Raw genomic sequence first — 27,088 nt, forward strand, 5'->3', positions numbered from 1 at the left:
CGTATTATAGGGATACTACTCCCATTGTTTACGGATAGTACTTGTTATTGGGAAGTATGAATACATTTTTCGGGTGAAGAGGGGAGGACGAGTTTTTCGCTGGGGGGACTTTGCGTGGGGAGAATTTTCGATAGAGAGGGAATTTTCCAGGAGTTGACGGGATTTTTCCGTGGAGGTGGAGCCAGATTTCCTGGCGCTATTTAAAGAAAGATCAGAAATTAAATAAAAAAAGCTAGTTTTTTTCAACTGAAAGTAAGGAGCAATATCAAAACTTAAAACGATAGAAATTAATACTCAAATGAGGGGGTTGCTCCTCAACACATCGCTCTTTACGCTAAAGTTCAAATCTTGTCCCAATTCTTTAAAAACGACTCAGAAAATACATGGATCGTTTAATTAGAACAATAAATAACTTTTTTTAAATGCTGAAAAGCTTTAGCTTGAAGAGCGAGGTGTTGAGAAAGGGGCAACCCCCCTCGTCTAAGTAATAATTTCTGTTCATTTTGAGTTTTAATATTGCTCCTTACTTTCAGTTGGAATTTTTTTTTGTTTTTAATTTAATTCTTTTGTGAAGGATTTGCTCAATCAGAACCTATAGAAGACTAAATGAAGATTTTTGAATTGAATTTATTAATAGCCCGTCTTGCAATTAACAAGAAAAAATGGATCATAAACAAGAAAAAAAAGCAAAAAAAAAACAAAGCAATTATTACGGTCATTACCAAGACTGGGAAACTACGCACAAAAACTACTTGAGAAGGCGGAGCCACTCATAGGGAAACTTAAGCTTTTTCTCATAAGTCAGGATGGCCCATTTAACTGTGTCAAGAGACTCAACAATACCATACTTGGCAACAGTATGGTGACTTCTAACGAAAGGTAGTACATTAGTAGATACACTGCATACTATAAAAATACTGTCCTGATATACTTCTCATTACGGGCAATACAAATCTTCCTAAAGGGGGACAAAAACAATACGCGAGACAAGGCAACTGCATTATAAAGACGAGTCAGATACTTGCGGCTTGAGTTTCTCCGGCTAGTAACAACTACAGCATATGCAACGCATAATTTCGAAAAACATGTTCAAGATAGTCTATTAGTTTATTGTATAGGAATGTACAAGGGAAAGCCTCTCCCCTGAGGTCTCAATTTTTATGATTCTACACGTATTTTCCGATTTTTTTTTTTTTATTCTTCACCTGTTTTTTATGCTTTGTCAAACTCCACCCTTTCCCCCGAAGAACGCTGTAACCCCTTCGAAAATAGAGTATTTTTTGTTTGTTTGCTAAGCTTCTTGCATTATTTTGCTTTCCTATGAAATATCAGAAGTGACATGTGTCAGTTTATCTAGTTAAAGAGACAGCCCAAACGATGATGTTATTTGACAACCATGCTTGAAACCAATCAATGAAAATATTTTGATAGTCACTTCTTGTCTTACACAAAAATAAGCAATTCTCTTAAAATAAAAATAACCTGAACCAAAATTACATGACCTATTTACGCAAAAAGTTTGAAAATTCATTTATAGGCCTGAATGGCTAATATATAGGCCTTGGTAGTAGTAAAACAAATATTTATGTAATATTTATTAAGTATAACTTTCGCTTTTAAAAAATTGTCCATAAAATTTTTCTGTTTCGTTGCATTTTTTTAATACAGGTGAGGAACAAGTTGACCCAGAAACACTTCCAGGGGAAGTACACAGATGCAGAGGAGCAGTTAGTTTGACAGGAAAGATCTATACCCAAGAAAAAAAAGTAAGGCAGTCGTTTAATTCCTCGTTGAGAAATATGCCTTATCTAGTTTTTGCTATATCCTTGCAAGCCAATTACAATGCTCAATAAGGGCCTATCGGAAAAGCAAGCCCGAAATAACTCTGATCTTCTTTACACATTGTTGTTGACGCGTTGTTGTTGTATACAATTTTGAGCCAATAAGAACAACATTAAACCTACTCCCTTTCCTTAAATTTTGGAAAATACCTTTTTTGTCATTTTCTTTGAGAAATGGCTCTTTCTGTGCTTTCGTTGAAAAGGGTTGAGAAAGCAGCAAAATTGTTTCCTCTCAAGATTTAGAAAAATGTTTTTTTTACTTTTAATTTAGTCACATGGACTCACAGCATTTTTATAAATAAGCTCTCTGTTTCCCTATGGTATGTCTCTACGTAAAAAGAAGTAGGGGGGTACAGGACAACCCTTAAAATTATTTTTAACCTATCCAGTTAAAAAACAAGTAAGATTTCTCAGTCTTTTCCACGAAAAGAATGATTAGTTATCATCTCATCTAGTTTCTCAACAGAATAGTATAACTATAATTCATAAACTGGGTTCTTTCCTAGCATTTCTTTTGGGCAACTGCAGGAACATCTACCAAGGGCAGTATTTTTGCACGTTTAGTGGTTACAAGGGCTACCTAAAAGCAGCGTTGCAACGGCATCTCATATTAACTTGACTAGGATTACTAAATACCAAACAAATGTTTAAGTTTATTGCGCTTCGCACAGTATGTGCTTTACCATATCCAGCAGCATATATCTTTAAAATAATGGGAGGTCATATTTGCATTCTCCTGGACTTTATTTAAAAAGGACGCAAACCTTTATTTTGTACTTCTCAATATTAAAATAAGAGAGGAACAATATTAATTACTTGAAAGCACCCCCTACCTATTCAAAACTTCTTAATCGTGGTAAATCAAATCGTGATATGTTACATGATATCAATTTCACAAATAATATATATATATATATATATATATATATATATATATATATATATATATATATATATATATATATATATATATATATATATATATATATATATATATATATATATATATTAAGTGACGAGTAGAACTTTAGTCAATGCATTATCTGAGTAAAGAGCCACGTGCTTTGAATGTATTATTTTTTTTTACTTATTTTTGCCACCCCCTAGGCTACTTTGTATGGCAAAAATGACCGTAGAAACTGTAGGGGGGGGGGGGGTTGTTTGATTGTAAATTGAAAGCTCTAGTGCCCTTTCTATGAGTCTAAAGTGATTGGATGGCAATCAGTTTCTATTCAATGCTGTTTGCGGGCTTTCTCCCCACCATTCTCTAAAGGATCAAATCCAAATTTTGAGATAGCAAATTTGTTCAGAATAGTGAAAAGATAGAGTAAATGTGCCTCTTGGGGTGACAAGGCCCCCGGAGCCTTTGGGAGAAAGGCGATAAATATACATATTTCCAACTGTTTTCAAAAAGATTTTATAATAGAAAAAGGGCAATATTTGACTTGGGGTGTGTGATTGGCTAAATACTCAGTAACTTGGCCAAGAGGATCGCATGTTTGGATGGGGGAGGGTGAAAGGTGCGAACAAACTGCGAAAAGGTGCGAACGAACAATCTTTCCTGTTCAGTTTGAAACTTGTAACTGTAAGTCGTATGTTTGAAAGAGATAATAAGCCAAAAGAAACATAATAAAAAAATTATTTTGTGGCACGGGCCACCAACGATTGGTTGGGATAAGGGCCGTAAGAAATGCAAATTATCAATTGTTTATAAAACAGTTTTCTGGTGGAGGAGAGGCATGTTTGATCTTGGGTGTACAATTGGCCGAAACTCTCAAGGATCGCTCTCCAAGCCAAGAAGAATATTCTTTGGAAAAATTCTTTCTTGGAAAATGTTTTTTGAATTAATTATTATAACGAAACATTATTTTTTGTTCTTTTTATTGATCAGTAGTTACATAAGGTATCCGAACTACTGTAAGTAGCGAACTAGCTATAGTAGCTCCCATTTCTGAGCATAGGCTAAATGATGAGAGGATTAGGGTTGCCACCACGGTCACTTCCAAAAGGGCAAAATTGCCTAGATTTGCGTGCTATACAAAGATTTTTGGTGCTAGAGTCAAAACTTTTGCGCGTCTGGTGGCTCGCACCATCGCCCCGTGCATAATCCATTATAGTATAATTGAATTAGTTTTAGGTCAAAATTTTCGTCTGTTTATTTCAAACTTAGCGCCAATCTTGTGAAACGAAAACGGCCAAAAAAGCTGGTCAGGGTAATACAATTTTTGTGCCAATCTTTCAAAAGCAATTAACAAAAAGGTGCTCCGCACTTTTTGTTAATTCCTCTGCCTTTTTTCAAAATGGTCATCATTTCATCCAAGACAAAAGAAAAAACTATAGCACGAAAATTGTAGCACTATGGTCATTATTGGTCAATTATTCAATTATTATTGGTCATTATTTGGTCAAGTATTTGGTCATTAAATGTAGAATGTGCTACATTGCTACTCATGATGAAATAGTGCTAAAATAGTACTTTTGTGCTACAGGCGGCAACCCTGAGTGGAAAGCATTTTGACTTTCACAGTCAGAGCATAGAGTATGGGTAACTGAAAAGTTTGGAAACTCGCGCTAGTGCCAAGAAAAAATCACCAAAGCCATCTAGCGTCTGGCGAAATTATAAGGCTAGGTGTGGTACATGTCTCTTAAACAGTAGTTTAGCCTGCCTTAGCAGCCAAATACTTACCTTTTTTAGGCTTTTTGAAATTTTTGAACCAAGACCAATATGGGTTATTTTTTTACTTACACAGAGATTTCACCTGTAAATGCTATAAATATTCAGATTAGCCTAGGTCTATTTCATTATTATATCAACTTTCTAGTTCTGTTTGATATTTTCTACTTATTTAGGGGCACATTTTAATGCTTTTGCTAGCCACTACGCCGCGTTTTGCGCTAGTAGTTTTCAATTCCGATCTTTCTGTGTTAAATCGCGGAAGATCTGACTATCAGTTTGCCCAGGCTTTTGAGTCGGAGTTCATGTCGCGCGACGAAAAAAGAAAACCTAATGCCTTCATATTATTTGGATTCGTTCAGAGTTTGACAATTCAGTTAAAAATTAATAGTAGTTTCTTCATTATGCGCTGTTAAAACTGAACTACTGGCACTCCTTTTAAGATCAAATAAAAAAAAACAACTAGTTTTTTTAACCGAAAGTAAGGAGCGACATTAAAACTTAAAACGAACAGAAATTACTCCGTGTATGAAAGGGGCTGTTCCCTTCTCAACGCCCAGCTCTATACGCTAAAGTTTGACTCTTTCTCTCAATTCTACTTTATTAAACAGTAAAAACCTTTAGCGTAAAGAGCAGGGCGTTGAGAAGGGAACAGCCCATTTCATACACGGAGTAATTTCTGTTCGTTTTAAGTTTTAAAACTGTTTTTTTTATTTAATTTCTGAAGAATTAATGCAAGTTTGATTTTGGCTCTCCGCAAATAATTTATTAAAATGAAATTTGTATATTAATTGTTTTTTGACTAAATGGCTTTCTCTTAGTTTTGATCAGACGATTTTGAGAAATAAGGGGTGGGGAAGGAGGCCTAGTTGCCCTCCAATTTTTCGGTTACTTTAAAAGGCAACTAGAACTTTTAATGTTTAACGAACGTTTTTATTAGTAAAAAATATACGTAACTTAAGAATTAACTTACGTGACAAACTTCCATATTCTTATATTTTTATTATGTATATGAGGGGGTTTGTCCCCTCGTTAATACCTCGCTCTTTACACTAAAGCTTAAGTTTTGTCCCAATTCTTTAAGAATAACCCCTGAATCAGAAAGGCCGTAGAATAAATAGTTGAAATTACTGAATATACTTTAGCATAAAGAGCGAGGTATTTAGGAGGAGAAGAACCCCTCATATGCGTAATAATCTCTTTTCGTTTTAATGCTACTCCTTTGTTTCAATTGAAAAAAACTTTTTATGTTTATTTTTTCATTGTTTTTTTTTTATAGTAATGCTAGAAAATCCTGCGCCCTTTTCATTGAATTTCTCTTCCCCCATGACATATTCCTCCAAGGAAAGATCCTCCCACATGGCCTCCTCCCCGCACCTCCTAACCAAAAAAATCCCCCTGAAAACGTCTGTGCACTTCCCAATAACCATTACTGCATGTAAACAATGTTCAAAGTTTGTAACTTGCAGCCCCTCCCCCGGGGACTGTGGGGGAGTAAGTTATCCCCAAAGACATAGTTATTATGGTTTTTGACTATGCTGAACAAAATGGCTATCTCAAAATTTTGATCCGTTGACTTTGGGTAAAAAATGAGCGTGGGAGGGGGCCTAGTTTCCCTCCAGATTTTTTGGTCACTTAAAAAGGGCATTAGAACTTTTTATTTCCGTTAGAATGAGCCCTCTGGCGACATTCTAGGACCACTTGGTCGATACGATGACCCCTGGAAAAAAAAAAAAAAAAAAAACACGCACTCGTGATCTGTCTTCTGTCAAAAAATGCGAAATTCCACATTTTTGTAGATAGGAGGTTGAAATTTTTGCAATAGGCTTGTCTGATATGCTGAATGCGATGGAGTCAAACTTTAGCGTAAAGAGCAGTGCGTTAATGAGGAAGCAGTCCCTTTCATATACGAAGTAATTCTGTTCGTTTTAAGTTTTAATGTCGCTCCTTACTTTCCGTTAAAAAAACTTGTTTTTTATATTTAACTAGCTGTTGGGGTGGCGCTTCGCGCCACCCCAACACCAAGTTGGTGGGGGCGCTTCGCAACCCCCCCCCCCCCCCCCCCAAGCCCCCCCGCGCGCGTAAGTCGTTACGCGCCATATTAGTTACGCGCCATTTGAGCTTTGTTGATGGTGATTGCTAATCGACCATTCCCTGAGTCGCCATCGTCATTTATATATCCCCCTGTGCACCCCGGCGTCCCCTTTGTAGTTATGTCCCTGTGTCCCGGTCGTCATTTATATTCCCTGTGTCCCGGTCGTCATTTGTGTCCCGGTGTTCCAGTCTGTGATTTCTCTTTGAGTGTCCCGGGCGTCATTTATATTCCTTGTGTCCCGGTGTCCCGGTCGTCATTTATATCCCCCTCTGCCCCCCGGCGTCCCCATTGTAGTTGTGTCCCTTTGTCCCGGTCGTCATTTATATTCCCTGTGTCCCGGTCGTCATTTGTATCCCGGTGTCCCGGTCTGTATATACATTCGTTTTTTAGTTTTGTTTTTCTCCTTTATTTTTTTCCTTTTTTCTTTTTTTTCTTTGTAGTTTATTTAGATTTTTAGATTTTTTAGTTTTTTTATTAGTTTTTAGTTTTTTTGTAGTTTTTACCATTTTTTTAGTTTTTTTTTTACTTATGTCCTGGTCGTCATTTATACTCCCTGTGTCCCGGTCGTCATTCATATGCGAACAAACATGACGTCACCTGATCCATCCACAGATCCACACACAGACAACTTTTTTTTATATATATGTTTAATAATTCAGACGTCATATGCGGACAAACACGACGTCACTCGACAGACAGACAGACAGACATAACCCACAAACAACTTATTTTTATATATATTTATTCATATTTTTTTAGTTTTCTTTTTCTCTTTTATTTTTCAGTTTTTTCCTTTTTTTTAGTTTTTTTCTTTTTTAGTTTTTAGTTTTTTTTAGTTTTTTACCTTTTTTTAGTTTTTTTTAGTTTTTTATTTTTTTAGCTTTTTTAGTTTTTTTATTAGTTTTTATTTTTTTTGTAGTTTTTGCCTTTTTTTATTTTTTTCAGTTTTTTTTAGTTATTAGATTTTTACCTTTTTTTAGTTTTTTTTTAGTTTTTTAGCTTTTTTAGTTTTTTTTCTTTTTAGTTTTTTTTGTAGTTTTTACCTTTTTTAGTTTTTTCTTCTTTTGTATTAGTGTGAAATAATTCAGACGTCATATGCGAACAAACATGACGTCACCTGATCCATCCACAGATCCACACACAGACAACTTATTTTTATATATATAGATTTATGTTAAGGTGAGAGTCCCTAAATCCGAAGCCATGTTAATTTTCCTATGGTACGAAAAGAGATCTTGCTCTCTGACCCGGCATACCAGCAAAATGAAATTTTGCACAAGCGGTCTTTGAAAAAGGATCTAAAATTTGGATGGTTTGTTTTTCTGATTTAATCCCCAGCAAATAGAAAAAAAAATATATTATCTGAAACCTTGCATTTTTTTTTAAAAGGTCTGGAGCCTAAGAAATGGAAAATTTGAAGCAACCAAAAGAACTATAAATTCAAAAAAGAACTTCTAAAATTAATTGGCCGGACTGAAAATTCTAAATTCTTTTAATTTATTCTTCCACTATTGTTTTTGTATTTTAAATTTCGGACTTTTGCACGGCATGGATAAAAGTAAAAAATTAGAAACTAACTTCAAATTGTAGCTTTTTTATTTACTTTATTCCAAACGTTTCAGCTCTCTAATCCGATTCGTTAATTATATATATATACTAGCTGTTGGGGTGGCGCTTCGCGCCACCCCAACACCTAGTTGGTGGGGGCGCTTCGCGCCCCCCCCCAAGCCCCCCCGCGCGCGTAAGTCGTTACGCGCCATAATAGTTACGCGCCATTGTAGTTGTGTCCCTATGTCCCACCTGTGAATATAGATATATATATATACAACACCTAGTTGGTGGGGGCGCTTCGCGCCCCCCCCAAGCCCCCCCGCGCGCGTAAGTCGTTACGCGCCATAATAGTTACGCGCCATTGTAGTTGTGTCCCTATGTCCCACCTGTGAATATAGATATATATATATATATATGGTTTTAACTACGTAAAACTTGCGAATATACAACATTCTTTGCTGTCCCATTGTCTTTGCATATAAATAGATTGTCAGGTTTACCGACTCTTGAACATGCAACATATAATGGTCCATGGGAAAACAATCTGTATTCAGATCTATACCTCATGATTCTAATGATTGCCCTTGAGCTTTGTTGATGGTGATTGCTAATCGACCATTCCCTGTCCCGGTGTCCCGGTCGTCATTTACATCCCCCTGTTTCCCCCGGTGTCCCCGTTGTAGTTGTGTCCCTGTGTCCCGGTCGTCATTTATATTCCCTGTGTCCCGGGTCCCGGTCATCATTTGTATCCCGGTGTCCCGGTCTGTATATACATTCGTTTTTTAGTTTTGTTTTTCTCCTTTATTTTTTTCCTTTTTTTTCTTTTTTAGCTTATTTAGATTTTTAGATTTTTTAGTTTTTTTTATTAGTTTTTAGTTTTTATTTCTTTTTAGTTTTTTTGTCCCGGTCGTCATTTATATCCCCCTGTTTCCCCCGGTGTCCCCGTTGTAGTTGTGTCCCTGTGTCCCGGTCGTTATTTATATTCCCTGTGTCCCGGTCGTCATTTGTATCCCGGTGTACCGGTCTGTATATACTTAGTTTTTACCTTTTTTAGTTTTTTTTTAGTTTTTAGTTTTTTTAGTTTTTTACCTTTTTTTAGTTTTTTTAGTTTTTTTAGTTTTTTAGCTTTTTTATTTTTTTTATTAGTTTTTAGTTTTTTTGTAGTTTTTGCCTTTTTTTTAGTTTTTTTAGTTTTTTAGCTTTTTTATTAGTTTTTAGTTTTTTTTTGTAGTTTTTGCCTTTTTTTAGTTTTTTTAGTTTTTTAGCTTTTTTATTTTTTTTATTAGTTTTTAGTTTTTTTTGTAGTTTTTGCCTTTTTTTAGTTTTTTCAGTTTTGACGTCACCTGATCCAGTTTTTTCAGGTGACGTCACCTGATCCACGATCCACAGATCCACAGACAACTTATTTTTATATATATAGATAGTTTTTTTTTTTTTACTTATGTCCTGGTCGTCATTTATACTCCCTGTGTCCCGGTGCTTTGTTGATTGCTAATCGAACATTCCTTTTGTCCTGGTCGCTTTCTCTTTGAGTGTCGTCATTTATTAGTTTTTTCCTTTTTTTTTAGTTTTTTATTGGTTTTTACCTTTATTTTAGCTTATTTTTCAGTTTTTTCCTTTTTTTATTTTTTTTTTATTTTTTATTTTTTTTAGTTTTTTTACCTTTTTTTAGTTTTTTTAGTTTTTTTAGTTTTTTAGCTTTTTTACTTTTTTTATTAGTTTTTAGTTTTTTTTTGTAGTTTTTGCCTTTTTTTAGTTTTTTCAGTTTTTTTTTTTAGTTTTTTATTGGTTTTTACCTTTATAGTTTTTTTAGTTTTTTAGCTTTTTTATTTTTTTTATTAGTTTTTAGTTTTTTTTTGTAGTTTTTGCCTTTTTTTAGTTTTTTCAGTTTTGACGTCACCTAATCCAGTTTTTTCAGGTGACGTCACCTGACACATCCATCCATCCATCCACAGACAGACAACTTATTTTTATATATATAGATATATATATATATATATATATATATATATATATATATATGAAAAAAATAAATTTTTACTCTGTTTCTCCGGTCCTACATAACTCCGCTTTACACCCCCCTGGCTGGAAACATACCCGAGGCAAGGACGGTTCATACTTGGGTATTCCTTTCATCCCAATCCTAGGTCTTAGGAATGAACCGTTATTGATGGATTTTGATAGAAATACCAAATGTCTCCCAGCTTTTTTGTTTGCTTTTCATTGAAAATTTATCGCTGCTCCATGCAAAGATGGTTCTAGACGTTTACCCTCCCAGAAAATACCCCTCCCAATATGGAAAATACATCCCCGCAGTTATTATTCCCGAAATACATCCCCGAAATTATTTCCAAAAATTACCCAGAAAATTCCACCGGACCATTCCTCCTCGCAGAAAACTCCCCTTTGAAAAATGTTCGCATGTTTCCCAATAACAACTACTATCTGCAAACAATGGACAAATTACATAACGTAAAAAGGTGCTTAAACTTCGGTTCTATAATTTTTGTTTTGTAGTTAGGGAGGAAGGGAGATACCTCAAAGGGCGACTTGGATGCCAAAACATCCCAGCTCTCATTGAGCCATCAGATAAATAAAGAATTAGTTCTAAGGGAATAATGGGGAGAGCATGGAGGCCGAAATTCATATATAATCCCCAAAGTCATAACCAGGATCTTTTGGGGGAGGTATTTCCTTAGGGGGAGGTTTTACAAAAGGAACTTAAAAAAACGCATCAAAAATATGAAATTCATATATGAATTTCAGAATATTTCCAGTCTACGATTTTATTATGAATGTAAAGAGTAACATTAAACCTCAAAATGAGCATACTTTATTCCGTATAGGAGGAGGACTGTCCCTTCCTCATCCACACCTCCGCCTCATGGTCGCAGAAACTTCAGAGGGTGCTCACTAGATCAGAAATTGAGAATTCTAGTCCTTTTTTAAGTCAAAAGTGAGCTGAGGCCAACCAGCCGCGGAGGGGGATGGAGGATATTTTCCAGGGAGGCATACGCCGGCCACCATCAAAGGAAATGCAGCCATACACCCATACAACAATACACCCATCCGTGGAAATACAGGCCAACTGCGATGATCTAAACAAAATTTGAGAGTTTTTTGTTCCTTTTTTGAAACGTGTTTATAACATTTTTTTTATTAGTTGTTCTCTTCTCATATATAATTCATATATAATTCATTCATATATAATCCCCAAGGTCATAACCAGGATATTTTGGGGGAGGTATTTCCTTAGGGGGAGGTTTTACAAAAGGAACTTAAAAAAACGCATCAAAAATATGAAATTCATATATGAATTTCAGAATATTTCCAGTCTACGATTTTATTATGAATGTAAAGAGTAACATTAAACCTCAAAATGAGTATACTTTATTCCGTATAGGAGGAGGACTGTCCCTTCCTCATCCACACCTCCGCCTCATGGTCGCAGAAACTTCAGAGGGTGCTCACTAGATCAGAAATTGAGAATTCTAGTCCTTTTTTAAGTCAAAAGTGAGCTGAGGCCAACCAGCCGCGGAGGGGGATGGAGGATATTTTCCAGGGAGGCATACGCCGGCCACCATCAAAGGAAATGCAGCCATACACCCATACAACAATACACCCATCCGTGGAAATACAGGCCAACTGCGATGATCTAAACAAAATTTGAGAGTTTTTTGTTCCTTTTTTGAAACGTGTTTATAACATTTTTTTTATTAGTTGTTCTCTTCTCATGCATTTTCTTATCAAATTATCGAAAACTTTTGGCCCTTTCACCACAAGATACCTAGTCAAACAGTTCATGGTAACGAACTGTAGTAAGGAGCGACCCGGCTCAATAGTAAACTAAACTCTAAATAACGGAATTTTGATGCTAAAATATACATCAAAAGAATCGTATTTTCATGCTGATTTGAAATATATAAGTTTCATCAAATTTGGTCTTTATCATCAAAAGTTACGAGTTGGGAAAATTTGTCTCATTTTAGAAAATAGGGGAAAACACCCCCTAAAAGTCACAGAATCTTAACGAAAATCACACCATCGCATTCAGCGTATCAGAGAACCCTACAGAAAAAAATTCAAGCTCCTATCTACAAAAATGTGGAATTTCGTATTTTTTGCCAGAAGACAAATCACGGGTGCGTGTTTATTTGTTCTTTTTTTTTTGTTTTTTTTTCCCAGGGGTCATCGTATCGACCAAGTGGTCCTAGAATGTTGCAAGAGGGCTCATTCTAACGGAAATGAAAAGTTCTAGTGCCCTTTTTAAGTGACCAAAAAAATTGGAGGGCACCTAGGCCCCCTCCCACGCTCATTTTTTCTCCAAAGTCAATAGATCAAAATTTTGAGATAGCCATTTTGTTCCGCATAGTCAAAAACCATAATAATTATGTCTTTGGGAATGACTTACTCCCCCACAGTCCCTGGGGGAGGGGCTGCAAGTTACAAACTTCGACCAGTGTTTACATATAATAATGGTTATTGGGAAGTGTACAGTCGTTTTCAGGGGATTTTTTTTGGTTTTGGGGGTGGGGTTGAGGGGAGGGGGCTATGTGGGAGGATCTTTCCTTGGAGAAATATGTCATGGGGGAACATAAATTCAATGAAAAGGGTGCAGGATTTTCTAAAATTACTATAAAAAAAAACAATGAAAAAATAAACATGGAAAAGTTCTTTCAATTTAAAGTAAGGAGTACCATTGAAACTTAAAACGAACAGAGATTATTACGCATATGAGGGGTTCTAAAAATACTTTAGCATAAAGAGCGAGGTATTTAGGAGGAGATAAATACCTCGCTCTTTATGCTATAGTATTTTTAGTAATTTCAACTATTTATTCTACGGCCTTTCTTATTCAGGGGTCATTCTTAAAGAATCGGCACAAAACTTACGACTTAGTGTAAAGAGCGAGGTATTAACGAGGGTACAAACCCCCTCATATACATAATACAAAATTAAGAATATAAAAGTTTGTTACGTAAGTTAATTCTTAAGTTACGTATATTTTTTACTAATAAAAAAATTCGTTAAAAATTAAAATTTATAGTTGGCTTTTTGTGTAACCGAAAAATTGCATGGCAACTAGGCCTCTTTCCCCATCCCATATTTTTCAGAATCGTCTGATCAGAACTAAGAGAAAGCCATTTAGCCAAAAAAGGACTTAATATACAAATTTAATTTTAATAATTTATGTGTGGAGAGCCAAAATCAAACATGCATTAATTCAAAAACGTTCAGAAATTACATAGAAAAACTAGTTTTTCTAACTGAAAGTAAGGAGCGACATTAAAACTTAAAACGATCAGAAATTACTCCGTATATGATATGGGTTGTCCCCTCCACAATCCTTCGCTCTTTCGGCTAAAGTTTGACTCTTTACCACAATTCTGCTTTTTAAAACAATTAAAAGCTTTAGCATAAAGAGCGAAGGATTGCGGACGGGACAACCCATTTCATATACGGAGTAATTTCTGTTCGTTTTAAGTTTTAATGTCGCTCCTTACTTTCAGTTAAAAAAAACTAGTCTTTTTTTATGTAATCTAAGACAAGATTTGACGTCTTCTCGAAACTTGTCCTTTGCCTACAGATTTGACTAATGTCAATCCCAGCTATTATTACCTCTGAAGATGTAAGGTTTTATTTTTATGATGTTACCGGGTGTTTACTATTGACAGAATGGGTGATACTATTCCAGTTTTTGGCCTGTAATGTTGTCATCTAAGAGTGGCTTATTATTCACAAGCCAAGTGGCAGTGGCTACTTTATTCACATCAGCCGAAACAAATAATACTTACATACATAGTTGTAAGGGGAGGAGTTAGACAACAAAGTAACCCACCAGGTAAAATCTGCCACCCTTTTTTTGGGTGCCACTGGATAAATGACACAATTATTTAGATAATAATATATATTGAACTTTCTTCTCTTCTGTACGGTCACTCTGAATATCCTTGATTGGAATCTTGAATATCCATAAAATACTTCGAGTTGTCTTCCCAGTTGTCTTCGAGTTCTTTCTTCGAGTTGTCTTCCAATTTCTGCCATCTGCTTTGCATTTCGAAGCATCATGTGTGCTGCACATTTCCGCCACGCGTCACATAGTCCTCATAACGCTTGGCAGAGTACCACCAGTGTTCCGCACACACTTTCGCCAACTTTAGCCATTTGATGTACCGGATTTCTGAAAGTTGGTGACTCCTCGCCTTCGTTAACGTAGAAAAATGTTAGAGGAGGGTTTTGGAGTATTCCGCTTTCAATCAGACATGCTAGAATAATTCCTGTTGTGACGGCGCTTTGTCTTGTCCGGTCCATAAATTTCTAATAATTTTCACCGATGAAATTATGTCAAAATTTATTTTATTTCTGTCGCAGCTTCTGTACATCTGTAAATTGTAAATTTATAATTATTTTTACTCTTTTCATCATTAAGTATGGGAATGGAATGACTTTTTAACTTTTCAAATACTTTTGGGATTCGTCATCGAATGAATTTAACATCTGCTAATGAACAAGGGAACACAATTTATCCAACTGAATTAGGCACAAAGTTTTCTCCAAAGAGTCTAGTGTTTAAATAGAGGAACAAAGAAAAATTGGATCAAAAAGTCCCAAGGGTCAAATTGATTTTGCAATAAAAGTAAGCAATTTTGTATAAGGCCCATAAACAGGGGAGGTTTTTGCACTTTTTGCTCGTTTTCAACATTAAAAAAATCCCTGCTTTAAAAAACTTTGTCCCCCAAAAGTCTGGCTTACTTCCTTAAAAAATAAAATAAAATAATAGCATGTGTTTGGCTGTTTTTAATCTGAAACTGTACAAGATCATTAATCTTGGTAGTAATTAAACCAAAAAATTTTTTTTTAACTGTATGTAGGGAATTGTCCCCTCCTCAAGACCTTATAGTTTTTTAGTACTTTTAAAAAAAGCTTCCTATTGTTCTACTTAAACGAGTCCCTTTTGTTCCAAGAGTCGTTCTTAAGGAATTAGGACAAAATTCAAACTTTAGCTTAAAAATAGAGATGTTTAGGAGGGGGTAATCCCCTTCATACAGGTGATAATTTTTGTTCGTTTTTAGTTTTAATGCTGCTCCTTACTTTCAGTGGAAAAAACTTGTTTTCTTTTAATTTTAATTTCTAATCGTTTTAAGCAATGCCAGGAAATCTGGCCCTATCTCCATGGAAAAATCTCCCTCCCCACGGAAATATCCTCTAGACAATCCAATCCCGACGAAAATTCACCCCCGATAGTTACCCTTAACAGCTCCACGCGCAAAATTGAGACGGAAAAGAGAAAGTAAGACATTTAAAAGAATTTTATACACAAATCTGGCGAATTTCCCGAATATATAATTTTACCCGACAAGTTCACCCCCTGGAAACTTCCCTCCCTATAGAAAATTCCCCCGTGGAAAAATCACCAGTAAAGAATCCCCCCCCCCACCCGAAAATGTATACATACTGCACAATACAAATATATGTGTAAATAACAATTTGTAAACAATATGTTTAAAAATTGGGCAAATTTTATGACTTAAAGACCTTTCACCTGGGCTGTGCAAAATTTTGATTGGACGACATTGAGAAAAAAGGGTAGGGGATGGGCCAGGTTGCCCTCCAATCTTTTTGGTCACTTAAAAACGGTGCAAGAACTTTTAATTTCCGTTCGAATGAGCCCTCTCACGATATTCTAGGACCACTGGGTTGATACGTCACCAATGGAAAAAAAACACGCACTCCTGATCTTCCTTCTGGCGAAAAATACAAAATTCTACATTTTCTAGATAAGAGCGTGAAACCACTACAGTAGAGTTTCCTGATACGCTCAATCTGATGGTGAGATTTTCATTAAGTATCTAATACTTTAAGGGGGTATTTTCCCTTTTCTTCGAAAATCAGGAAAATTTTCTCAGGCTCGTAGCCTTTAATCGGTAAGACTAAATTTAATTAAACCTATATATTTAAAATCATCATAATTAACCAGTTCTTTTGATATATCTATTGTTAAGAGTTTTGGTTACTATTGAGCCGGGTCGCTTCTCACAGTCGTTATTTGGCTGTGAAGAATTATTTCAGATACGCCTTGCACACTAAACGTTTCCATGCAACGTTTTCGAAAATATCTGGATGATTCATATCAATCTTTAGGCAGTCAGTCTGCTTACCTAAGCTTTCAGTTTTGATTAAAACGCCATGTAGAAGCCCTGTAATGCAATGAATATTGCCAAGCTCTTAGATTCAAATCCTGTTGAATCGATTACCATTTTGGCCCATGTTAGTTTTTACGTTAAAGCTATGTTTGGGGAGTTGTTTTTTATTCTTTTGTATCGATTTATCAACATTTGGTGTCAACAGGCTTGCTGCTAATTAGAATTCAGTATTTATTTTCCTGTCTTTTTTCTGCTAATAATATAACTTAAGATTAGATTTAGTAGACATTCCCAAAGTCTGTACGGTAATAATAATAATAATAATTAATATAATAATAACAGGAATAATAATAATAATGATAATGAAGGCAATAATAATAATTAGAATAATATTAAAAGGATAACTAGGGACCAAAAGAAATCTTTAAATTTTGTCTTCTTTAATGCCCCTACCCAAAAAATCCCCACCAGTGAATTTTTCACCTTTTTTTAGTATATAGTGTTAACTGGTTTGCTGTCGAACAGATTTAGTTTTTTTTTTTTTTAATTAAAAAATGATTTGCGATCAGTCTCGTAATTTCATTAAATTGGGAACCTAATTTGATTCGAAATGAAATTTATAAAAATAGCTGGTTGGATAATTTTAGTAAATGAAGAATTGATTAAGTAACAGCTTTTATTGACGGTTACTAGTTGGTCATTTATCTACAGTCAAACAAAAAGATGTTTATCCCTGAATGGGATTGCAACAGGTTATAAGAAATTTTTTTAATTAAACTTAAACTCCACAGTAGGGGGTAGAGTGTGAAGCCTTGTGTACTACTACTACTACTAATAAGTCACCGCAGCACCATGCCGCCTGAGGCCAACACAGCAACGCACGCTCCTCCTCCAACTGAATTCATTCAAGGCCTTCCTCTTTACACCCTCCCAGGAAGTTCCCATTTCCTTTAAATTTTTATTTATGACATCCTCCCACCCCAGACGAGGACGACCTGCTTTCCGTTTAGCCCCAGACGGATGGCTAAAAAGGACAATATTCGCCAATCTGTCATCCTTCATCCGCAAGATTTGGCCTAACCATCTCAACTTTTCTTTCCCTATAGCCCTGGAAAGCGGGATTGAACCACGTTTTTCGTACAACATACTGTTTGAAATATGGTTGGTCAACCGGGTACCCAGAACAATCCGTAGGCAATTTCTCTGGAAAATGTCTAGCAAGTCATCCGCTTTTCGGAGCGCCCATGCTTCAGAGCCATATTTGATTATTGTCATCACTGTAGCATCCACTATTCTTATGTTGGTTTGCAGACTTATCTTCCTATTCGTCCGAACTTTTTTTTAACTGTGAAAAAACACCCTGAGCCTTGGCTATTCTACTTTTAATATCTTCACTGCTTCCACTGTCTTTACTAATAATGCTGCCAAGGTAAGTGAAACTGCCCACCTGATCAATCTTTTCGTTACCCAACGTCACCTTTTCGTCTGTACTTATTTCTAGTCTTAGTGACTTGGTCTTCTTAACATTAATTTTCAAACATATTCTATCACCCTGAACTCGCAAAACCTCTAAAAAATTCATTCATTTCACTTACACTTTCATATAATATGCTTAAATCATCAGCATAATCTAAGTCCAGGAGAGTTTTTCCTCCCCGTTTGATTCCGTGGTCTCCAATTACCTTTTCTGTGCTCCTTAAGACAAATTCCCTGCTTAACTCCTAATTTAATACAAAACCAGCTGCTAACCTCAATTCCGACCTTAATCACAGCAGTATTATTCCCGTACATAGCACAAATCACTTTAATGTATCTGTCTGGTATACCATATAAGGATACGACCTTTGCTAAAGCTTTTCTATCAACAGAATCGAACGCTTGCTCATAATCCATAAAACTGAGTACCAAAGGTGTTTGACAACGAATGTGTTTCTCAATTATTAACCTAAGAGTGAAAATTTGTCGACACATCCACTACCTTTTCTAAAACCGCTCTGTTCTTCTCTTAAAACTATGTCTAAATCATCTCTCAGTCTAAAAAGTATCATATTACTAAGCAATTTGCTACCTACAGAGATAGACTAATGCCTCGATGATTACGACACTCACTCTCGTCACCATTCTTATACAATGGTTTAATTATGGTTTTCCTAAAATCATTAGGTACTTCCCCTTTTTCAAAAATCATATTCATAATCTTCAGTAGCTTATTTTTAACCTCAGAGCCACCATATTTAAGAAACTCATTTATCACACTATCAGCTTCTGGAGCCTTTATCCTTTTAGTACTGTCCCTAATTCTTCCTCACAAAAACAAATCTTTTTTCACATCCAAGGTATCACGAACTTTTTTATTTTCATCTATATCTTTTCCTGCAACTGCATCTCGGTTTATCACATTCTCAAAATGTTCTGCCCATTTCTCTTTAACTCTTTCCTTATCACTAACTGTAGCCCCGTTCCTATCTTTAACTGGGATTGGTCCGGATTGACTACTTGAGTAGAATGAGGTGAAGGAGTAGTGAGCGCAGCTCTATGGGCCTTAGTCGGTTTCGTGCTATAATGACTTGTTAGAACTGGTGGTATGATAGTTGACTCAGTATTTTCCTGAGCACAGCGCTATTTAGGCTACTACGGTACTGTGGTGGTGACGAGTATATTTATTTGTTTTGTCACCCGTATTTGTCCTAGATTAGTCAACCCTATGTTAGGACTGGTGGTATTATAGTTGACTAAGTATTTTCAAGAGCAGAGCGCTATTTACCACGGTTTTGGGACGGTGACGAATACATTCATTTGATTTTTCACCCATTATTTGCCCAAAATTAGTCAACCCAAAGGAGAGACTCTTTTCTCCGAATAAAGACAAATGTTTTTGAGTCGTCGTTAGGCGTATGTTTTGTTTGTAGAAAGCTTGGCAAATAGTTTCCCTCTGCTAACAAAACTTTAATCTTCAAATTCTACGAGTGCTTATATCCACTATTTCCCCCAAAAGTATATTGGATTATCCAAAATCTCCAGGAAATTAACGCTCATAAATAGATGAGCGTTACCGCAAAATACAAATCGTTAATTTTTTTTAATCGTAGTTTTCACGGATGATGACTATGACTCGAGTGGGGTTTTCATAGGGAAGGTTATCTTGTAGACCATGGTTAGAGAAGGATTTTTGGTATACACCCAAAGATACTTCCTTCAGCTCACTAGCATTGTTTAAATAGATCTATAGTAGCACTCATTCGTAGTATGTCACCAGATGGATCATCTGTCTCAAATATGATTATGTGGGGAGAAAGTCGCGGTGTGATTTCCTCACCAACCCTTTCAAATATAGTGCTGTATCTGCACAGATGAATGTCAGGGCAAGTTTATTTTCCAAGACCTGAATTTATCGCTATTAAATTATGCAGACGACATTTTAAATTTCAGTAGGTTGATATCTCAAACTGATAAAAAAAAATGAAGTTCTGAATAAATATTAACTAGTAATAGTTGACTAGTAACTAGATAATAAATAGTAACTAGTAACTAGTTAACTAGTAAGATTTCTTTAGCAAACGGAGCGATTATTGGCCGCATTATTAAGTTGAGCGATTATCATAGCAATAAGTCTTCTGCTAGGTAATAATGTCTCTCAGCTTTTGCCCAGTATGAGCTATATATATGTTTTTTGATCTCGCCATATTAAAAAAACACTAATGTTACACTTCTTTATTATTATTCTAGTTTTCAGATTAGAAACGCTTATCGTCCGTTGCGTATTAAATGTTTGTTTTTCCATAATTGTAAATTTTCAGAAGAGTAACAAAACACCTAACAACTTTTTTAGTTCCCCCCCCCCTCCCCCGATGACCGTAAGACAAAAACGGATTGATATGCATTGATTTTACAAATCAATCCGTTTTTATGGCACTTGGTATTAACCAAGTGACATATAGCGATGGCAAATTGCTACTGTCCCGGTTTTGCTTCTTCAGGCACTTCCAGGTAAGCTAGGACGATGAAATTTGGCAGGCGTATCAGGGACCGGACCACATTAAATTAGGAATAGTCTTTTTTCTCGATTTGACCATCGGGGGGGATGGGGGGCCTCTTAATTCGGAAAAAAATAGAAAATATAAAGTATTTTTAATTTACGAACGGGTGTTGGGATCTTAATGAAATTTGATGTATGGAAGGATATCGTGTCTCAGAGCTCTTATTTTAAATCATGACCAGATCCGGTGACATTGGGGCGGGGGTTTGGAGTGGGGGGACCTAAGATCATGGAAAACGCTTAGAGTGGAGGGATCGGGATGAAACTTGGTGGAAAAAATAAGCAGAAGTCCTAGATACGTGATTGATTTAACCGGAATGGATCTGCTCTGTTTTGGGGAGTTTGGGGGGGGGGGTTAATTTTGAAAAATTAGAAAAAATGAGGTATTTTTAACCTACGAAGGAGTGATCGGATCTTAACGAAATTGGATGTTTGGAAAGATATCATGTCTCAGAGCTCTTATTTTGAATCCCGACCGGATCCGGTGAAGGGAAATTTGGGTGGTGGAGCCTAAAATCTAGGAAAAAGCTTAGTGTGGAGGGATTGGGATGAAACTTGGTGGGAAAAATAAGCACAAGTCCTAGATACGGGATTGACATAACCGGAACGGATCTGCTCTCTTTGGGGGAGATGGGGGGGGGGGTTGATTCTGAAAATTAGAAAAAATGAAGTATTTTTAACTTACGAAAGAGTGATCGTATCTTAATGAAATTTCATATTTAGAAGGACCTCGAAAATTACGGGGTGGGGGACCGGAAATCTTGGAAAACGCTTAAAGCCGAGAGATCAGGATGAAACTTGGTGGAAAGAATAAGCACAAGTCCAACATAGATGACTGACATAACCGGACCAGATTCACTCTCTTTGGTGGTGTTGGGGGGGGGGAGTAATTTGGAAAAAATGAGGTATTTGTAACTTACAAACGGGTGATCAGATCTTAATGAAATTTAATATATAGAAGGATCTTGTGCTTTAGAACTCTTGTTTTAAATCCCGACCAGATCCGGTGACACTGAAGGGAGTTGGAGGGAGAAACCGGAATTCTTGGAAAACGTTAAAAGCGAGGTACCTTACGAAAGGGCGATCGGATCTTAATGAAACTTGATAGATAGAAGAATCTTATGTCTCAGATGCTCCATTTTCAATTTGAATCGGATTGGGGGACATAGAGGGTTGGAGGGGGAAACAGAAATCTTGGAAACCGGAAATCGTGGAACATGCTTAGAGTGGAGAGATCGGGATAAAACTTGAAGGGAAGAATAAGCGCAAGTTATAGATACGAGATTGAAATAATTGGTACGGATCTGTTCTATTTGGGAGGGCTGAGGGTTGTTTATTTTGAAAAATTAGAAAAATTGAGGTAGTTTTAACTTAAGAACGAGTGGCCTGATCTTAATGAAATTTGATATTTAGAAGGAACTCATGTCTCAGAACTCTTATTTCAAATCCCAACCAGATCTGTTGACATTGCCGGAGTTGGAAGGGGAAACGCGAAATCTTGGAAAATGCTTATAAATGTCGTAGATACGTGATTGACGTAACTGGTATCCGCTTTCTTTGGGGGAGTTAGGAGTTGGGGCTCAGTGCTTTGGCGAGTTAGGTGCTTCTGGACGTGCTAGGACGATGAAAATTGGTAGGCGTGTCAGGGAGCTGTACAAATTGACTTGATAAAGTTGTTTTCCGCGATTCGACCATCTGGGGGGCTGAAGGGAGAGAAAAAATTAGAAAAATTGAGGTATTTTTAACTCTCGAGTGGGTGATCGGATCTTAATGAATTTTGATTTTTAGAGGGACCTCGTGACTCAGAGCTCTTATTTTAAATCCCGACCGGCATTAAGCCTCTTATTTTCCTTTTATAGCAATCTATTGATTCGTAGAATTTTGCTTTTTATCTTGGCTTTTGGCTCTTCCGACCTCGTCACAAGTGCCATATGAGCTCTTATCTCTTATTGTTTTAAGGTTATCAGAGGGAAATTGAAAAAGGTGTGAGGTTGTTTTTTTTGCTCTCCTAAAAATTGACGATTATGGAAATACGACCTTTTAATACCCGATAGACGAGACATACCTATGCATCGATTTTATTTATCAATCCGTTTTTGTTTTACTTACATAAGAGGGAAATAAAAAAAGGTGTGAGGTTTGTTTTTTGCCCATCTGAAAATTCACAACTATGGAGATAAGACCTTTTTATACATGACTGACGAGACAAACCTATGCATTGATTTTACAAATCAATCCTTTCTGTTTTATGGTTATCAGAGGGAAATTGAAAAATTTGTGAGGTTTTTTTTGCTCTTAAAAAAATTGACGATTGTGGAGAAACGACCTTTTGAAACCCGACTGATTTTACATATCAATCTGTTTTATTTTATACTTACATCAGAGGGAAATAAAAAAAGGTGTGAGGTTTGTTTTTTGACCATCTGAAAATTCACAACTACGGAGATAAGATGTTTTTATACATGACTGACGAGACAAACCTGTGCATTGATTTTACAAATCAAATCTTTTTGTTTTATGGCTATCGGAAAAAATTGAAAAAGTTGTGAGGTTGTTTTTTTGCTCTTCAAAAAATTGATGATTATGGAGATACGACCTTTTGAAACCCAACTGACAAGACATACCTATGCATTGATTTTACATATAAATCCGTTTCTATGACACTTGATATTAACCAAGTGACATATAGCAATCGCAAATTCCGTCGGTCTGTCGGTCTGTCGGTCCCGGTTTTGAGGTATTTTTAACTTACGAACGGGTGATCGGATCTCAATGAAATTTGATATTTAGAAGGATATCGTGTCTCAGAGCTCTTATTTTAAATCCCGACCGGATCTGGTGACATTGGGAGGGGGTTGTGGTTTGGAGGTGGAAACCTAAAATCTTGGAAAACACTTAGAGTAGAGGGATCGGGAAGCAACTTGGTGGGAAAAATAAGCACAAGTCCTAGATAGATGATTGACATAACCGGAACGGATCCGCTCTCTTTGGGGTAGTTGGGGGGGGGGATAATTCTGAAAAATAAGAAAAAATCAGGTATTTTTAACTTACGAACGGTTGATCGGATCTCAATGAAATTTGATATTTAGAAGGTTATCGTGTCTCAGAGCTCTTATTTTAAATCCCGACCTGATCTGGTGACATTGGGGGGGGGGGGAGTTGAGAAGGGGAAATCTATAACTTGGAAAACACTTAGAGTGGAGGGATCGGGATGAAACTTGGTGGGGAAAATAAGCACAAGTCCTAGATAGATAATTGACATAACCGGAACGGATTCGCTCTCTTGGGGGTAGTTGGGGGGGGGGGGGTTAATTTTGAAAAATTAAAAAAATGAGGTATTTTTAACTTACAAACGGGTGATTAAATCCTGAACAGATCTGGTGACATTGGGAAGGAAGAGTTGGGAGGGGGAAACCTAAAATTTGGAAAACACTTAGAGTGGACGGATCGGGATGAAACTTGGTGGAAAAATAAGTACAAGTCCTAGATACATGATTGACATATCCGGGACGGATCCGCTCTCTTTGGGGTAGTTGGGGGGGGGGGGGGTTAATTCTGAAAAATTAGAAAAATGAGGTATTTTTAACTTATGAACGGGTGATCAGATCTCAATGAAATTTCATATTTAGAAGGGTATCGTGTCTCAAAGCTCTTATCTTAAGTCCCGGGGGAACCTAAAATCATGGAAAACGCTTAGATTGGAGGGATTGGGATGGAACTTGGTGGGAAAAATAAGCAGAATTCTTAGATACGTGATTTATATAATTGGAACGGATTCACTCTATTTGGGGGGGGGGAGTTAATTCTGAAAAACTAGAAAAAATTAAGTATTTTTAACTTACGAAGTAGTGATCGGATCTTCATAAAACTTTATATTTAGAAGGATCTCGTGACTCAGATCTCTTATTTTAAATCTCACCCGGATCCAGCGTAATTGGGGGGGGGGGGCAGTTGAGGGGAACCGGAAATCTTACAAAATACTTAAAGCGGTGAGATCAGGATGAAACTGGATGGGAAGAATAAGGACCTGTCTAAGACACGTGACTGACATAATCGGAACGGATCTGCTCTTTTTGGTGGAGCTGGGGGGGGGGGTAATTTTGAAAATTGAGGTATTTTTAACTTACGAAGGGGTGACCAGATCTTAATGAAATTTGATATTTAGAAGGGCCTAAATTCCGGCCAGATCCTGTGATATTGGGGGAGTTGGAGGGGGAAACCGGAATTCTTGGAAAACGTGAAAATTGGGGTATTTTTATTTTACGAATAGGTGATAGGATCTTAATGAAATTTGATATTTAGAAGGAATTCATGTCTCAGAGCTCTTATTTCAAATCCCGACCAGATCTTTTGACATTGGGGGGAGTTGGAGGGAGAAATATTGGAAAACACTTGGAGTGGAGGAATCGGGATGAAGCTTGGTGGATAGAATAAGCAAATTTCCTTGATACGTGATTGACGAAACCGTATTAGATTCGCTCTCTTTGGGGGAGTTGGGGGGAGGGGTTCATTGATTTGGCGAATTTGGTGCTTCTGGACGTGGTAGGACGATGAAAATTGGTGGGTGTGTCAGGGAGCTGCACAAATTGACTTGATAAAATCGTTTTCCAAGATTCGACCATCTAGGGGGCTAAAGGGAGAGGAAAAATTAGAAAAAATTAGGTATTTATAACATACGAGTGGGTGATCGGATCTTAATGAATTTTGATATTTAGAAGGACCTCGTGATTCATAGCTCTTATTTTAAATCCCGACTGGCATGAAGCCTCTGATTTTCCTTTTAAATCAGTCTATTGATTCATAGAATTTTGCTAGAGCTCATACAATATGATCTCTTGGCTCTTAGCTCTTCTTGCCTCGTCACAAGTGCCATATGAGCTCTTAGCTCTTGTTGTTTTACTTACCTCTTAGGAAATTAAAAAAATTTGTCATAATAACAAAAAAAGGTTTGTTTTTTGCCCATTTGAAAATTTACAAGTATCGAGATAAGACTTTTTTGATACCCAACTGACGTTATGCAGCGCTTGTACGAGCTAAGCCACTCTATTTACCATACTGTGTTCGCCCACCTTTACGACCCGTCTACGTTCCCACGTGCATATGCATTCAATGAAATTTGATATTTAGAAGCATATTATGTCTCAAAGCTCTTATTCAAAATCCCGACCGGATCTGGTGACTTTGGGGGGAGTTTGGGGGGAACCTAAAATCATGGAAAACGCTTAGATTGGAGGGATCGCGATGAAAGTTGGTGAGAAAAATAGGCAGAAGTCTTAGATACGTGATTTACATAATTGGAACGGATCCGCTCTATTGGGGGGGGGGGGTTAATTCTGAAAAAATAGAAAAAATGACGTATTTTTAACTTACGAAGGAGTGATCGGATCTTCATGAAACTTCATATTTTGAAGGAACTCGTACCTCAGATCTCTTATTTTAGATCTCAACTGGATCCAGCGTCATTGGGGGGGGGGGCAGTTGGGGGGACCGGAAATCTTAGAAAATACTTAAAGCGGAGAGATCAGGATGAAACTGGATGGGAAGCATAAAAACCTGTCTAAGATACTTGACTGACATAACCGGACCGGATCTACTCTTTGGTGGATTTTTTTTTTTTGGGGGGGGGGGTAATTTGGAAAATGAGGTGTTTGTAACTTACGAAAGGGTAACCAGATCTTAATGAAATCTGATATTTAGAAGGATCTTGTGCTTTAAACCTCTAATTTTAAATTCCGACCAGATCCTGTGACATTGGGGGGAGTTGGGGGGGAAAACCGGAATTCTTGGAAAACGTGAAAATTGGGGTATTTTTATCTTACGAATAGGTGATCGAATCTGAATGAAATTTGATATTTAGAAGGAATTCATGTCACAGAGCTCTTATTTCAAATCCTGACCAGATCTTTTGACATTGGGGGGAGTTGGAGGGGAAAATCATGGAAAACACTTGGACTGGAGGAATCAGGATGAAGCTTGGTGGACAGAATAAGCAAATGTCCTTGATACGTGATCGAGGTAACCGTACTGGATTCGCTCTCTTTGGGGGAGTTGGGGGGAGGCGTTCAGTGATTTGGCGAGTTTGGTGCTTCTGGACGTGCTATGACGATGAAAATTGGTAGGCGTGTCAGGGACCTGCACAAATTGACTTGATAAAGTCGTTTTCCCAGAAGCAACCATCTGGGGGGCTAAAGGGAGAGGAAAAATTAGAAAAATGGGATATTTATAACTTAGGAGTGGGTGATCGGATCTTAATGAATTTTGATATTTAGAAGGATCATGGCTCAGAGCTCTTATTTTAAATCCTGACCGGCATTAAGCCTCTGATTTTCCTTTTAAATCAATCTATTGATTCTTAGAATTTTTTTAGAGCTCATACCATATGAGCTCTTGGCTCTTAGCTCTTCTTACCTCGTCACAAGTGCCATATGAGCTCTTGGCTCTGTTATGTTTCTAATGGGTAATAAAAGTGATTATTGCCATTAATATCGCTACGCGTTTGCGATCCCAAATATAGTATCTTTAATGACTTTTTAGAGGTTGCTGACATAGGAGAAAAAGAAAACTAATCGTAGTATTTCATTCAAGCTTACGATGTTTTAGCTTTTATTCCAGAGTATCACCACTTCCGACCAATCGAAAACTTCTTTTTTAAATCGCTTCTTCCGAAGCATAGTTTCTTCAATGGAATTCAGCGAAATGTCTTGCGTAGCTAAGCTAGTTTTGTGCTAGTTTTGCATTTTTTTTGGT

General features: G+C 36.7%; 2 protein-coding genes across 7 annotated transcripts in view; both read left to right on the forward strand.

Annotated features, from left to right (window-relative positions):
- Positions 1 to 27,088, forward strand: part of LOC136035992 (cardioacceleratory peptide receptor-like) — a 473,226-nt gene that overhangs the window by 364,156 nt on the left and 81,982 nt on the right. The window lies entirely within an intron of this gene.
- LOC136035990 (calcium/manganese antiporter SLC30A10-like) overlaps positions 1 to 27,088 on the forward strand; it is a 92,996-nt gene that overhangs the window by 27,437 nt on the left and 38,471 nt on the right. For 2 of the 6 annotated variants that reach the window (XM_065717896.1, XM_065717897.1), the window contains exon 2: positions 1,669 to 1,766. The exons of 3 other annotated variants lie outside the window; for them this stretch is intronic. The gene's annotated coding sequence lies outside the window, so the exon portion shown is untranslated. Of the gene's footprint in view, positions 1 to 1,668; positions 1,767 to 15,973; positions 15,992 to 27,088 lie in introns of those variants that run through there. One more of the 6 variants, XM_065717900.1, reaches the window with a different exon arrangement.

The sequence above is a fragment of the Artemia franciscana genome, chromosome 15, assembly GCF_032884065.1.
Source record: "Artemia franciscana chromosome 15, ASM3288406v1, whole genome shotgun sequence".
In the NCBI taxonomy this organism is placed as follows: domain Eukaryota; kingdom Metazoa; phylum Arthropoda; class Branchiopoda; order Anostraca; family Artemiidae; genus Artemia; species Artemia franciscana.